This window comes from Ixodes scapularis, unplaced genomic scaffold, assembly GCF_016920785.2.
Source record: "Ixodes scapularis isolate PalLabHiFi unplaced genomic scaffold, ASM1692078v2 PGA_scaffold0__279_contigs__length_252992795, whole genome shotgun sequence".
Lineage (NCBI taxonomy): Eukaryota > Metazoa > Arthropoda > Arachnida > Ixodida > Ixodidae > Ixodes > Ixodes scapularis.
In genome coordinates this window covers 147,093,886-147,107,232 of record NW_024609835.1, presented here as the reverse complement: position 1 = coordinate 147,107,232, position 13,347 = coordinate 147,093,886, and the positions used below count along the sequence as shown (strand labels likewise).

The 13,347-nt window shown below is 46.1% G+C and overlaps 2 pseudogenes; both read right to left on the bottom strand.

Annotated features, from left to right (window-relative positions):
* Window positions 1-622: 622 nt before the first annotated feature.
* Window positions 623-1,276, bottom strand: LOC115320450 (annotated as a pseudogene).
* Window positions 1,277-1,469: 193 nt separating this feature from the next.
* On the bottom strand, window positions 1,470-2,046 carry LOC115308232 (annotated as a pseudogene).
* Window positions 2,047-13,347: the final 11,301 nt, after the last annotated feature.

Sequence of the window (13,347 nt, the reverse complement as noted above, 5' to 3'; positions counted from 1 at the left end):
TGGAGAGCTAAGTACATCAATATTGCATTTTAGGACCTTAACTGAGGTGCCATCAGACTTGCAGATTTTTTCATTAGGCAGTGAATTAACTTGGTATATAAATTCTATAGTCGTATTTCTTAAAAAAAAAATTGCTTGGAAGAAAGTCAGGTAAAGAAATTGAATGTGCACTGCCGCTGGCAATGTTGTTAGCTAGGTGGTCTCCAATATTAGTGAAGAAAGAGTTGAATGCGTCTTCAGTCTCATCCGTGACTATAACAGGAGTTTGCTTTTGCGATTTTGGCTTAATAACAGAGTTAATCACATTCCGCGTTTTTTTAAGTCCCCATGACTTTCGGTAAAATTAGAATAATCTTCGGTTTACTAGTTCTAATCAGTGACAGAGATAGGTTGCGATGTATATTGCATTGTGACAAGTAGTAAGAATTATGTTTACGACGTTTCAGTTTCTGCTGCCAGATGTTCTTCTCTTGAAGTGTGGATACCATTTGACGATTCATCCCGGGGCAGATCGTTTCTGAATAATGTGGCTTACTTTGTTTTGCTTGACAAATCAGTGATTGCAGTTTTCAATACAGTGATTCAATTTCGAAATTCGATGTTGGTATTGGAAATTGAATAGTTAATTAAAGTCAAATTCCGATAATTTTTTAAGCAAAAGTTCGTAATTATTGTGAGGCCTCAAATAGGGTCTACAGAGTTGAGGTGTTTCTTCAGCGTTTATAGATAGAAATATGAATATTGGAAAGTGATCGGCACTGTTTTTTTTATATACACCAGCCCCTTCATGTGCGTCGTGATTACATAAGATATGGTCAATTAGCGTGGATGAATCGGGTGTCACTCTTGTTGGTTCTGTTATAACATTTATGAAGTTAAACTACTGTGTTAGAAGTAGATAATCTGTGGGCACAGCTTTACACAAATCGATGATGAAGTCATCAGAAATGACAGATATTTAACTGTTTTGTGTAATAAATATAAGAATGTCTTCCATTTTATTGAGGAACAAGGACATAGAGGAATCCTTCGGTCTATATACAACAGCAACCACGACACCATAACAAAGTTCCAAAACGAGAGCGTCTATATTGGTAGTCGAACATGTTAGTTGAGGGAGCTCGTTAAATAATATAGACGATTTTATATAAAGTGCAACACCACCGCCTCTATGAATTGCAGTTTTAGGTAGCGAAACCACAACACACCCAGGAATATCAAAACTCTCGTCATTTCTTCGCCACGTCTCGGTTATGCCTTTTATATCATAAGTAAAGGAATTTCGTGATAGAAAAGCAAGAAGGACGTCTCTATTTTTGTGAATATTTCTGACGTTGTACTATAGCACGGAAAGACAAGCTTTTTTTTTGAGTATAACGTATTCACCAAGGTGACAGATAGCACTTTAGTTTAGTCTCAATTTATTGCATAAAAGCAGAGGGGGGGGGGGGGGGGGGGGCTGGAGGGAATTACACAATTTGTACGAGGTCGTCATCACAGGTAATTTGAATCACCTTTGAATTTTCTACTTTCCTCATCAGAATCCTACCCCGCGAAGTCCATGTGAATTTCCAATTGCTCACGCTTTAGTTGCAGGGCTCTCCCAAGCAAGATCTTATTTTTCACGCATAAGTGCTCATTTATGTAGATTGGTTCATTTGTTGGGAAGCGGAGAGCCGCGGCATTTAGGCGTTGTTTCCAAGCCGCTTGGAGTACAACGTCACGAACAGAATGTACGAAGAATCGAACAATAATGTTTGATTTATTTTTATCGTTTGTCAGTCCCCGGTGGATGGCATCTGCGTCCTGACTTGCAATTTTTGTGCGAAGCTTCTCGCAGATTTTTACAATTATTTCATCGAGGGACACGGTCGGTGACATAGAAGCTCCCTTTATTTTGATGTTGCTCCGTCTGCTGTACTGTTTTAACTCTATCAGCTCTTTCCTTTTTTCTGAAAGTTAATTGTATAGGTTAGTACAGCCTTTGCGGGTTCGCAGTTGTTCGCGCATTAGTATGGCTATCTCAGTTTGCATTTCTTTGACCATCGTTTCAAATCCTTCGAAGTTAGCATTTATAAAAGATGCCGAAGTTTGGACGCCTGCAGTGTCATGCTGTATAGCTGCATTGGACGAACTTGCCTTAGCCAGTTCGCTTTCAATTTCTGAGCTGTTAGCGTCTACTTTGGTACAGAGGTCAGTGAGGACTTTAGCAACATCTTTAATAGTGGATGGTTGTTTTTTCTCTCATTTCAACGCGAAATAACGCTTGCACACATAAAAAAGGCAGGGCAGAGCTGACACATAGGCGATCCCGGTGCTGCTTACAGAAGATGGTACCGTGTGTAAATGCAACGTACCTGTAACGTTGGAAGGCATCAGAAGGTAGTCGACCTGTGGCTGCCTGGATCACTCAAAAAGTGGGCTACGGTTGGCAGCACGGTTATTTGTAGGCGCTAGCAGGAAGTCAGTGTATGGTCAGTCCAAAGTGTCCGGAAATGGGGTGACCAGAGGAGGAGGCGTCCGTGTCCAATCACGGTCAGGTGTCAGCAGCTATCTCGCTGACATGAAATCGCCCGGCTCAGCTCGACGTGAAATCTGCGGATCCAATCTTGTACTTGATGCGCCGACTCACGGTATGCCTGTAACGTTAAAATGTATCAAAAGATAGTTGATCTGTGGGTGCCTGGATAGCTCAAAAAGTTTTAAGAAGCCGGGCTCAGAAAGTTGGGCGGGGGTTAAAAAAAGAAAAATAGCGTGCTCGCAAGGCACAAAAGATGAATTGCATCAATACACTTTTTGTAGCAAATCACCGTCACCAGGATTGTAGATAATACGAAAAACTGTGACGTCACCAGCAAACTGAAACATCACTGAGTCACTCACGCTAGTTATTAGATTTTTTTTTTTTTGGAAAATGAAAGACGTTTGGAGTTCTCTGTTATGCCGAATTAGAGCGCAGCTCTGGAGGAGGAGTAGAGGAGGGTATGGAGAGAAGGCTGTGCCCCTTCTCCCCTTCCGTACCCTACCCTCCTTCTCTCCTGCTCCCCACCATTCAGCAGAAAATTTTCGATAAATTTAGCTAAAATGTTTTCGCTAAATTTAGAGGGAAAACTGAATTAGTGTTGAGGTCCCGTGGCGTCAATTTCTCCGCTAGGGGAAATTGGGGAAAAATTAGCGGGAAATTTAGCGGAAAAATTTTACCGCAAACTTTAGCGGGGAAACGTTCCATAATGCAACGCGCGGTTACGCCGACGCAGACGGCGACGCCGCTACACCCGGAAACGGGCACCTAGTAGCTGCGCTCTTAAATACTAATAAGCAAAGGTTGAATGTTAGACTTCTGTGGTACCCCTGAGTTCAACAGATAAGGAAATGATTAGAATCCTAAGTAGGAAACCATGTTAGAGCGTTATCTAAAATAACTAGCAAACCAGTCACAATAAAACGAAGACCCATACGCAACAGCTTCAACAGGAATACATAGTGATCTACGAAGTCAAACGCCTTTGAAGGGTCAAAATAAATAACATCAACTTGATTACGGGACCAAACAATAGGTTTTACGAACCTCAAAATGGTTACAAGAGTTGTTCCAACAGGTGGTCCATGAGAAAACCGTGCTCATTTGGACTGAGCGTCTGGTGAAATTGAAAAGTCAGACGCTTAAAGAATACTTTTTGAGAAACCTTTGAAAAACCAGAAAGCAATGAAATTGGAATGTAGCTATCGCCACGCATGCATTGCATGCGTGCCACGCATTGCATTGCATAATTGCATGCATTCATAACCAAAGCAATGTTTGACGCCGAAGGAAGTGTACTTGTTTTAAGAACATGCTAAAACTGCGCCTGTGGTCACAGTTTTAGCATAACGGCGTAGCCCCAATAACAGTGGCTATACTGTCATGCTTTCTGCAGTTGTTTTCATTGCCTACCCCCCCCCCCCCCCCCCCGCATCTTGTGCTTTATTGCCGTAAAAGTCACAGGCGTAGACTGGGGCTAAAGTCGGGTTAGGTTGCTTAGCAAATATTGCGACTGATTATTTCAACAAATAATAATAAAATTGCGATACTCTTTCATCCTCTTCAAAATGTATCTCAGACGTTGTCCTATAACGCATTTATACTTGTACACTTGCTTTAAGGCTGGTACACGCTGATACAAGTAATGCATTTAGGCTGGTGAACATGTGCGGGGAATTAACTGAAAAAATGCACGCTATGAGGAGCGAGCAAAAAAATGCTTCATGCCATCTTAGAGAAACAAGGGCATTGAAGAGTTTTAGCAGATTGTTTCCATTCTTCCAATACACCCAGAAGCAATACACGCTAACGTGACGACGCCTGTACTGAACTCAACTAGGGGGCTGGATGGCACGTTGAGCTAACTTGTATAGAGTAATCGGAAGTAAGCGGCTTGTCCTGGAAGTGAGTGCTTGACGAGCTTTTCAACTCTTCCGAGCGCAGCTTCAAACGGCATCCAGGGAGCTAGATTTTGCTTATCATCTCAAGAGAGCCATCTTGTAGCGCAGTAACAGCGCATGCGGTCCCGAGGTGTCTTCTCGGAAGCCATTTGATGATAAAATATGATATTCTAGTTGATCAAGTCTGGATACGTCTTAAGTTTAAATACCTCATTGTTGGAATTTAGACCAGAACGGGATTATTGAAACCCACTCAAGGACGCAATAAATCATGGACCAAAATTATCGACTGAATGCACAGGCAAGCAGAGCAGACGCCCCACTTCCGACAAAAGCATGAACTCGCGGTCCCTACACTTTCGAAAGGCTCGGAAACCAGCTATGCGCCATCCAGCTCCCTATTGTAGAGATCAGCAGACGTATGCGCCAGGGCGGCAGCGGAGCATCCTGTATCACTATCGGAGTCATTAGAACGATCCGTAAAAATCCTCTCTTTACCGCAGGTAAAGAGAAGATCTGGTTTAGTTAAAGGCATGTTTATAATACCGGTGGGATAAATACCAGCCCGTCGTGGGTTTTGCTTTTCTCCTTTTAAATAGAAAGAATTGTTTTTTACTGACGCAAAATTGGTTCTACATGTGCGTGCTTGTTTGCACATGTATTTCCGCCTTTACTTGCAGCGTATTACTAAGTGTGAAATCTCATAGTGTTTTAACGTGTCTGTTGACGCTCGAGGTCATGAAGTCAAAGCATTAGATGCAAGTAAGCGCTGTGGTATTCCATTTTTTTTTTTTTTTTTTGGGGGGGGGGGGGGGGGTTTAACGTACTGCGCTGTGCGTCTTTTAACAGTTACTTATGCTTCACGCTTCTTCCACACATTGCTCTGGCTATTCAATCAACTCATACAGGTTGGGGTTTTCCCCAGACGGTGTCACTCTGATCCACTTGGCGGTATTTTGCCCCAACTAGAAGGCAGTATAGAAAGGAAAGATGAAGCACCAGAGGAAGACTAAAAGAAATTCCTGCGTCCAGCTAACTACTTTGGAGCACCGGACTGGAAACACGACACCATTGTCCGTATTTACAGCCTCAATATCCCCTCACCAATGACGGATGTAAAAGTAGTGCTGGCATCAGATCGCCAGCAACAAAAAAATTATCTTTTATGGAAAACGTTTTCCAGAGTATCTGCCTGGGGACATAATAAATCATAAAGTGTGTTTAAAAAAAAATTAATAACCAAAATGTTATTAAAAATAACGGAAAAGAGAAAGACCGATTCCAATCTATGAAAAGACAGCAACTAAAAATTACCGAAGACGATCGATTATTCACTGAAAGATTAGTCAGGTATTGTGCGGAGCCTCCTCATCGAAGAAAAGGGCGCTTGTTCTTTGATGACTAATGGGCAACGCCGCAAAACGCATGTTTTCTTATTTTATTTTATTTGTTAGTTCGAATAAAAACTGCTGAATAGAAACTGACAAGCTCATTTTCCAGGGAATTCGGGAAGCCGCAGGTGTCTGGAACATTAATTTTCTTGATGCTTTCTTCTTTTGTTCGTTTTTTGCCACTTCGCTATTGGGTAACGACGCGCCATTTATTATGGGTGCTTCTAAAGCGCATCTAACATCTTGCTAAGTTTTTGTGTTGTAGTTTTCTTTCGGCTTTTATACCATTAAAAGAGGAGGAAAGACACGCTAATCGCTAAAAGCACTCAATTAACATTTTTGGATCTGACACAGAAGGTATACATCCAGGATGGCCTACTGCCATAAAAAAAGTAATTCGATTACATTTATATACTTTAACAGCAGATATGTATATTTTTCTTAGGTCGTGGTCGCCCTTGACTATATCTATGTCCTGGGGACGTTCTCGAGTTTTGTAAACATTTTTTTCGTGGGCATACGTACGCTTTCTAAATAATTTCTGACACATCGCCCATTTTGTATACGCTTGTGATAGCAGAATCATATTTGTTTTGTTAGGAGATAAAACATTCGATCCTTGGTTTCCGGCCCCACTGCGTGTCTTCAGTAGGCACAAAAGGTACCGAGAATCATGATCATTACATTTTATGTATAATTAAAATTATATATATTTATGTACACGTATATACATAGGATGTTCACAAAGAATCTCCGCGCTTTAAATCTTTCCGGGTAGTTCAGCGCTGGCATATAGAAAACTAAATCTTTCACGGAATGTGCATGAGAGAAGAAAAGGAAATCAGCGGGGAGCGGGGTGCAGAACGTTTTTTTTCATTTCCAGAGAGCCAGCCGCAACAGTCGCACCCGCTACGTCTTCGATCGACAGCGCTAGTAAAAAAAACCTTCCAAGTGCAAGACATTTTTTGGTCCAATAAAGGTATATGATAAAATAAGATTATATAAGATCCTACAAGCACTTCATAAGAATATATAGGAACAATATGAGATAATCTAAAAAAATTAAAAGAAACTGATAAGAACTTCCTTGTAAGTTCTTATACAATATTCTATTATTCTTATATATTCGTATAAGGTTCTTGTATTCGTTTATATGTTCTTATCTTATCATATGCGCTTATTGGATCAAGAAATGTGTTATACAAATACGATTGTTTCGCTAGGGACGGTAGGGTACCCATGCTTCTTGGTTACAAGCTCAACCTCAATCTGGGAGATATCAAGGCCCACTTTCGCGAAGACCGCCGTTCGGGCAACACCGGCGCCAACCCCTGGAGCTACACCACGGAGATGCTGGACTCCCTGCGCCACCGAAAATTTGGCCCGCTCGTCTTCCAGCTCGACACGTCTCCCTCGCCAAGCGTTTGAGACTGACTTACTAGAAATCAACAACCCATTGCGGCCCCACGAAGACCACCGTCGCAAAAGCCGCTCCTAGGATTGATGCCCTTCACACTCTTCTCGACAACATAACCATCGTCATCATCCACACAACTTTTGTACAGTACCATTTCATCATCATTAGGCGCAGGCCTTGAATGTATGGGTGGTTTGCCTTTCTGCGGCACCGCGGCTCCCCTGAGCTAAAATAATATTTTGTGATTATATAATATAATAGTATAGCGGGAGGTGGATTTCAGGTAAACATACTTTAAAGTAGAGTCTTTTTCCTGTGAAAACATACGCAACGAAATTCCCGATAGGCGCAGCGAGCAGACGACGAACTTCCTCACCCGCTTGTTGGGCTTATCGGGAGGTGCCAGCACGTCTTATAAGCATCGCTAACCGGGACGTTCGCGAATCCCTCCGCAGTTGTTTCTAACAAGCTTTTCAGTCCAATTTTTTACAAGAAGAGAGCTATGCATTAGAATTTCACCAGATAAAATACACCAAATTGATACACATTGGGTGAAGGTTCGAGCTTTCATTTGCAGGCAGCGTTCTTTCCTGCTCGTTGTAGTGCGCACAAATTCAGTATGGTCACTCCTTAAATATGGCGTTAGATTTTAATTTGAACAGATATTTAAAAAAAAGGAAGTGAAAGTCAGACGAGTTCTGTCTTCGCAGTGTATTTATCGTGCTCGGTGAACATTAGATATGGGAATAACCGATAAGGTAACTTGACAAATTAACAAAAAACCTCATAATTGACTTTCTAATTAGTGCTCTTATTGGTCATGTTGCATTTGCAGAATTGACGGTAATTACGATTAGAAGCCAGACCAATTAAAACCTATTGCAAAAGTGACTTAAATGTAAACATTTTTGACGGACATCCGTCTGGTTAGGAATGATTAATAAATCTTCAACTTTGAAACTCTAACCAAGCTTTATTAAAAAGCAAAAATCCCGACGTTTCGGAACCAACTCGGTTCCTTGATCACGGGTGACTGTTTTTGTCCCGCAGAACGGCCTGCCCACGAACCCGAACACCCCCGGGTGTTTTCCGGATTATCCCTCTTAACCCCGAAACGTAGCTGCTGGAAAGGGTCCCCGTCGACCGGTTTATGTTGCCACGTGTGCATTGCATGTGCCACGACTCCAACAGAAGGCGCCTCCGCCAGTTTTTCTCCGTTCCGAGGACGGAGCTGTTGTCAAGGTCGATGGAGTGGTTCGTCTTCTCGACGTGTTCGGCCAGCGCGCTTCCCTCCACATTTTTCTTCGCGATGTCGTAGCGGTGGCGCCGCAGGCGCTCTGGATAGTTTTTCGTTTCCCCAACGTGCGACGCGGGGCAGTCACCGCAGGGAATTTTATAAACCAGTCCCTGTGCCCTCTCCCTCGGGGGGCGATCCTTTGGCAGGGGGAGAAGGCCGCCGATGGTCGAGACTGGCTTGTGTGATACCGCTATGCCGTACTGTCGCCGTACTCGGGCGAGAACCTCGCTTGTGCCCTTCATGTAGGGTACACACACGCGGGTGGAGGGAGGGGGGGCGTCTTGGGTTGAAGGGGTGCGTCGAATTTTTTTGATCGTGCTTTTTACAAGTCTAGCTGGGTAGCCATTCTTCCGCAGGTCTTGTTTGGTCGTTTCGATCTCTTTTCGAAGGGTCTCCTCTGATGTGCAGACCGTGATCGCCCGTCTGACGAGTGCCGAAGCCACGGAAGACTTATGTGTCCAAGGGTGACTTGAGGAAAAGTCCAGGTATCGGCCTGTGTGTGTCGGCTTCCTATACACACGGAAGTCCAGGCGGCCGGACTTTCTCACTGCACAGACGTCTAGAAAAGGGAGACAGCCAACTGATTCATGCTCAATCGTGAATTGAATCGCTGGCTCGATGGAGTTTAGATGTGTGTGGAGACGGCCGATCTCACTGGTCTTTACAACACAAAAGCAGTCATCGACATACCGCAGGAAACACTCGGGTCCTGGGGAGAAAGTGTCCAGGGCTTTTCTCTCGATCGCCTCCATTACGAGGTTTGCCACAGCGACGGAGACCGCAGCACCCATAGCCGTACCACTGGTTTGTCTGTAGAAGCGGCCAGCAAAAGAAAAATAAGTGCTGGATAGGCAGAGTTCCAGTAGACGGCAAATTTCGTCCACCTCAAGGCACGTTCTTTCGGAGAGTCTCGTGTCAGACGAGAGGGCCTCCCGCGTCACAGACACTGCGAGCGGCACAGGCACACTTGTGAAAAGCGACACGACGTCGAAGGAGACAAAGCTCTCGTCGCCCCGCAGTTCGAGGCCCGATGTGAGCTCGATGAAGTGTCCCGAATTTTGGACGTAAGTGTCGGTCTTCCCGGTTAAAGGCGACAGCAGTCGGAGGAGATGGTTGGACAACGCACGTAACGGAGACGTGGTGAAATCCACTATGGGTCGGATGGGGACATCTGGCTTGTGCACCTTCGGCAGGCCATAAAAGGTCGGCGCTGAACCGTTCCGGCAAATGAGACCCAAGTAAAGGCCTCGGGACTCGGGATACCCATCAAAAATCGTAGATAGCATTTTGTTTAGACTTGCCTGAATCTTGGCAGTCGGGTCCTTTGGCAGAATCATGTATGCGTCGGTTTTGAGAAGCTGAAGCGCCTTCTCATTGTAGTCCGCGCGGTCGAGTAGCAGGGTTGCGTTCCCCTTGTCGGCAGGGAGGACGGCGATGCTCTTGTCTTCTCTCAAGTTCTGAATGGCTGCTTTCTCTTCCGGCGTGTAATTTAACTGCTCCCGTCGGTGCGCCTTGCACAGCACGCCGATGGCCTTGAGGCGAGCTTCTTCACGGATGCAGGGGTCTAACTCACGCAGGCCATATTCGACAGCAGCTGCCATCGAAGCAATAGGCGGCGTTGTTATGGTTAGGTTGAACTTCTTTCCCTTCTTTCCGCGCTGGCCGAACACGTCGAGAAGACGAACCACTCCATCGACCTTGACAACAGCTCCATCCTCGGAACGGAGAAAAACTGGCGGAGGCGCCTTCTGTTGGAGTCGTGGCACATTCGATGCACACGTGGCAACATAAACCGGTCGACGGGGACCCTTTCCAGCAGCTACGTTTCGGGGTTAAGAGGGATAATCCGGAAAACACCCGGGGGTGTTCGGGTTCGTGGGCAGGCCGTTCCGCGGGACAAAAACAGTCACCCGTGATCAAGAAACCGAGTTGGTTCCGAAACGTCGGGATTTTTGCTTTTTAATAAAGCTTGGTTAGAGTTTAAAAGTTGAAGATTTATTAATCATTCCTAACCAGACGGATGTCCGTCGAAAATGTTTACATTTAAGTCTCTTTGCAATGACTACGGTCCTGTTGTGGTACGGCTTGCCAAGCGATATGTTCACCTCTACAACTCCATCTCTACCATCAAAACCCACCTCACGTTCAACAAGACTTGCAAGGAACTACGGCTAATACCGAAGAGTCTCCGCCTGAAACGCCTGGTCCACACCACCGAGGGTCACAGGATCGTCAAGCAGGCCGAACGTCGTCTGCTCGACACGAGGATTCGAGAATGCCGGGAAACTCTCAAGAAGAGGGACTTGGATCTCTTCTTTTTGCGGAGACAACTGGAATACCGTGCTCCGGAGCATTTTCCTGCCTTCGACGACTTTGCCAGATCTGCTGCCACGTCGGCCGCTGAGAGAAGGAGTTCGGACCACCAGAAGAAGCTCGTATCTCTCCAATTGCGTCCCGCCGTCTCCCAAGAGACCAAAAAGAGGTTCGTGAAGAATCTGTCTTCGAGAGTGCTCTCTGAGACCGAGACGCGTGTTCTGGCAAAGGGAAAGAAGTTCAACCTAACCACAACAACGCCGCCTATTGCTTCGATGGCAGCTGCTGTCGAATATGGCCTGCGTGAGTTAGACCCCTGCATCCGTGAAGAAGCTCGCCTCAAGGCCATCGGCGTGCTGTCCAAGGCGCACCGACGGGAGCAGTTAAATTACACGCCGGAAGAGAAAGCAGCCATTCAGAACTTGAGAGAAGACAAGAGCATCGTCGTCCTCCCTGCCGACAAGGGGAACGCAACCGTGCTACTCGACCGCGCGGACTACGATGAGAAGGCGCTTCAGCTTCTCAACACCGACGCATACATGATTCTGCCAAAGGACCCGACTGCCAAGATTCAGGCAAGTCTAAACAAAATGCTCTCTACGATTTTTAATGGGTATCCCGAGTCCCGAGGCCTTTACTTGGGTCTCACTTGCCGGAACGGTTCAGCGCCGGCCTTTTATGGCCTGCCGAAGGTGCACAAGCCAGATGTCCCCCTCCGACCCATAGTGGATTTCACCACGTCTCCGTTACGTGCGTTGTCCAGCCATCGCCACCGACTGCTGTCGCCTTTAACCGGGAAGACCTACACGTACGTCCAAAATTCGGGACACTTCATCGAGCTCACATCGGGCCTCGAACTGCGGGACGACGAGAGCGTTGTCTCCTTCGACGTCGTGTCGCTTTTCACAAGTGTGCCTGTGCCTCTCGCAGTGTCTGTGACGCGGGAGGCCCTCTCGTCTGACACGAGACTCTCCGAAAGAACGTGCCTTGAGGTGGACGAGATTTGCCGTCTACTGGAATTCTGCCTATCCAGCACTTATTTTCCTTTTGCTGGCCGCTTCTACAGACAAACCAGTGGTACGGCTATGGGTGCTGCGGTCTCCGTCACTGTGGCAAACCTCGTAATGAAGGCGATCGAGAGAAAAGCCCTGGACACTTTCTCCCCAGGACCCGTGTGTTTCCTGCGGTATGTCGATGACTGCTTTTGTGTTGTAAAGACCAGTGAGATCGACCGTCTCCACAAACATCTAAACTCCATCGAGCCAGCGATTCAATTCACGATTGAGCACGAATCAGATGGCTGTCTCCCTTTCCTAGACGTCTGTGCAGTGAGAAAGTCCGGCCGCCTGGACTTCCGTGTGTATAGGAAGCCGACACACACAGGCCGATACCTGTACTTTTCCTCAAGTCACCCTAGGACACATAAGTCTTCCGTGGCTTCGGCACTTGTCAGACGGGCGATCACGGTCTGCACATCAGAGGAGACCCTTCGAAAAAAAAATCGAAATGATCAAACAAGACCTGCGGAAGAATGGCTACCCAGCTAGATTTGTAAAAAGCACGATCAAAAAAATTCGACGCACCCCTTCAACCCAAGACGCCCCCCCTCCCTCCACCCGCGTGTGTGTACCCTACATCAAGGGCGCAAGCGAGGTTCTCGCCCGAGTACTGCGACAGTACGGCATAGCGGTATCACACAAGCCAGTCTCGACCATCGGCGGCCTTCTCCCCCTGCCAAAGGATCGCCCCCCGAGGGAGAGGGCACAGGGACTGGTTTATAAAATTCCCTGCGGTGACTGCCCCGCGTCGTACGTTGGGGAAACGAAAAACTATCCAGAGCGCCTGCGGCGCCACCGCTACGACATCGCGAAGAAAAATGTGGAGGGAAGCGCGCTGGCCGAACACGTCGAGAAGACGAACCACTCCATCGACCTTGACAACAGCTCCATCCTCGGAACGGAGAAAAACTGGCGGAGGCGCCTTCTGTTGGAGTCGTGGCACATTCAATGCACACGTGGCAACATAAACCGGTCGACGGGGACCCTTTCCAGCAGCTACGTTTCGGGGTTAAGAGGGATAATCCGGAAAACACCCGGGGGTGTTCGGGTTCGTGGGCAGGCCGTTCCGCGGGACAAAAACAGTCACCCGTGATCAAGGAACCGAGTTGGTTCCGAAACGTCGGGATTTTTGCTTTTTAATAAAGCTTGGTTAGAGTTTCAAAGTTGAAGGTTTACTAGTGCAAAAGTGCAATGCTTTTCGAGATATCAATAGATAAAACGTCATGTCTTTCAGCCCGCTTTCAAAATTAGGTGCCAAAAGCGCGTCGCATTTCCCACCTCTCTATTGAAAAATCTCATTTGTATGAGACATTTCTGTGTCCAATAAGCACATATGAATCATACAAGATATATAAGAACATACAATAACCATATAAGAACTATATAAGATATAAAAGAAGCATATAAGAAACTTGTGAGGTTTCTTATAAGTTTCGTATATGTTATATA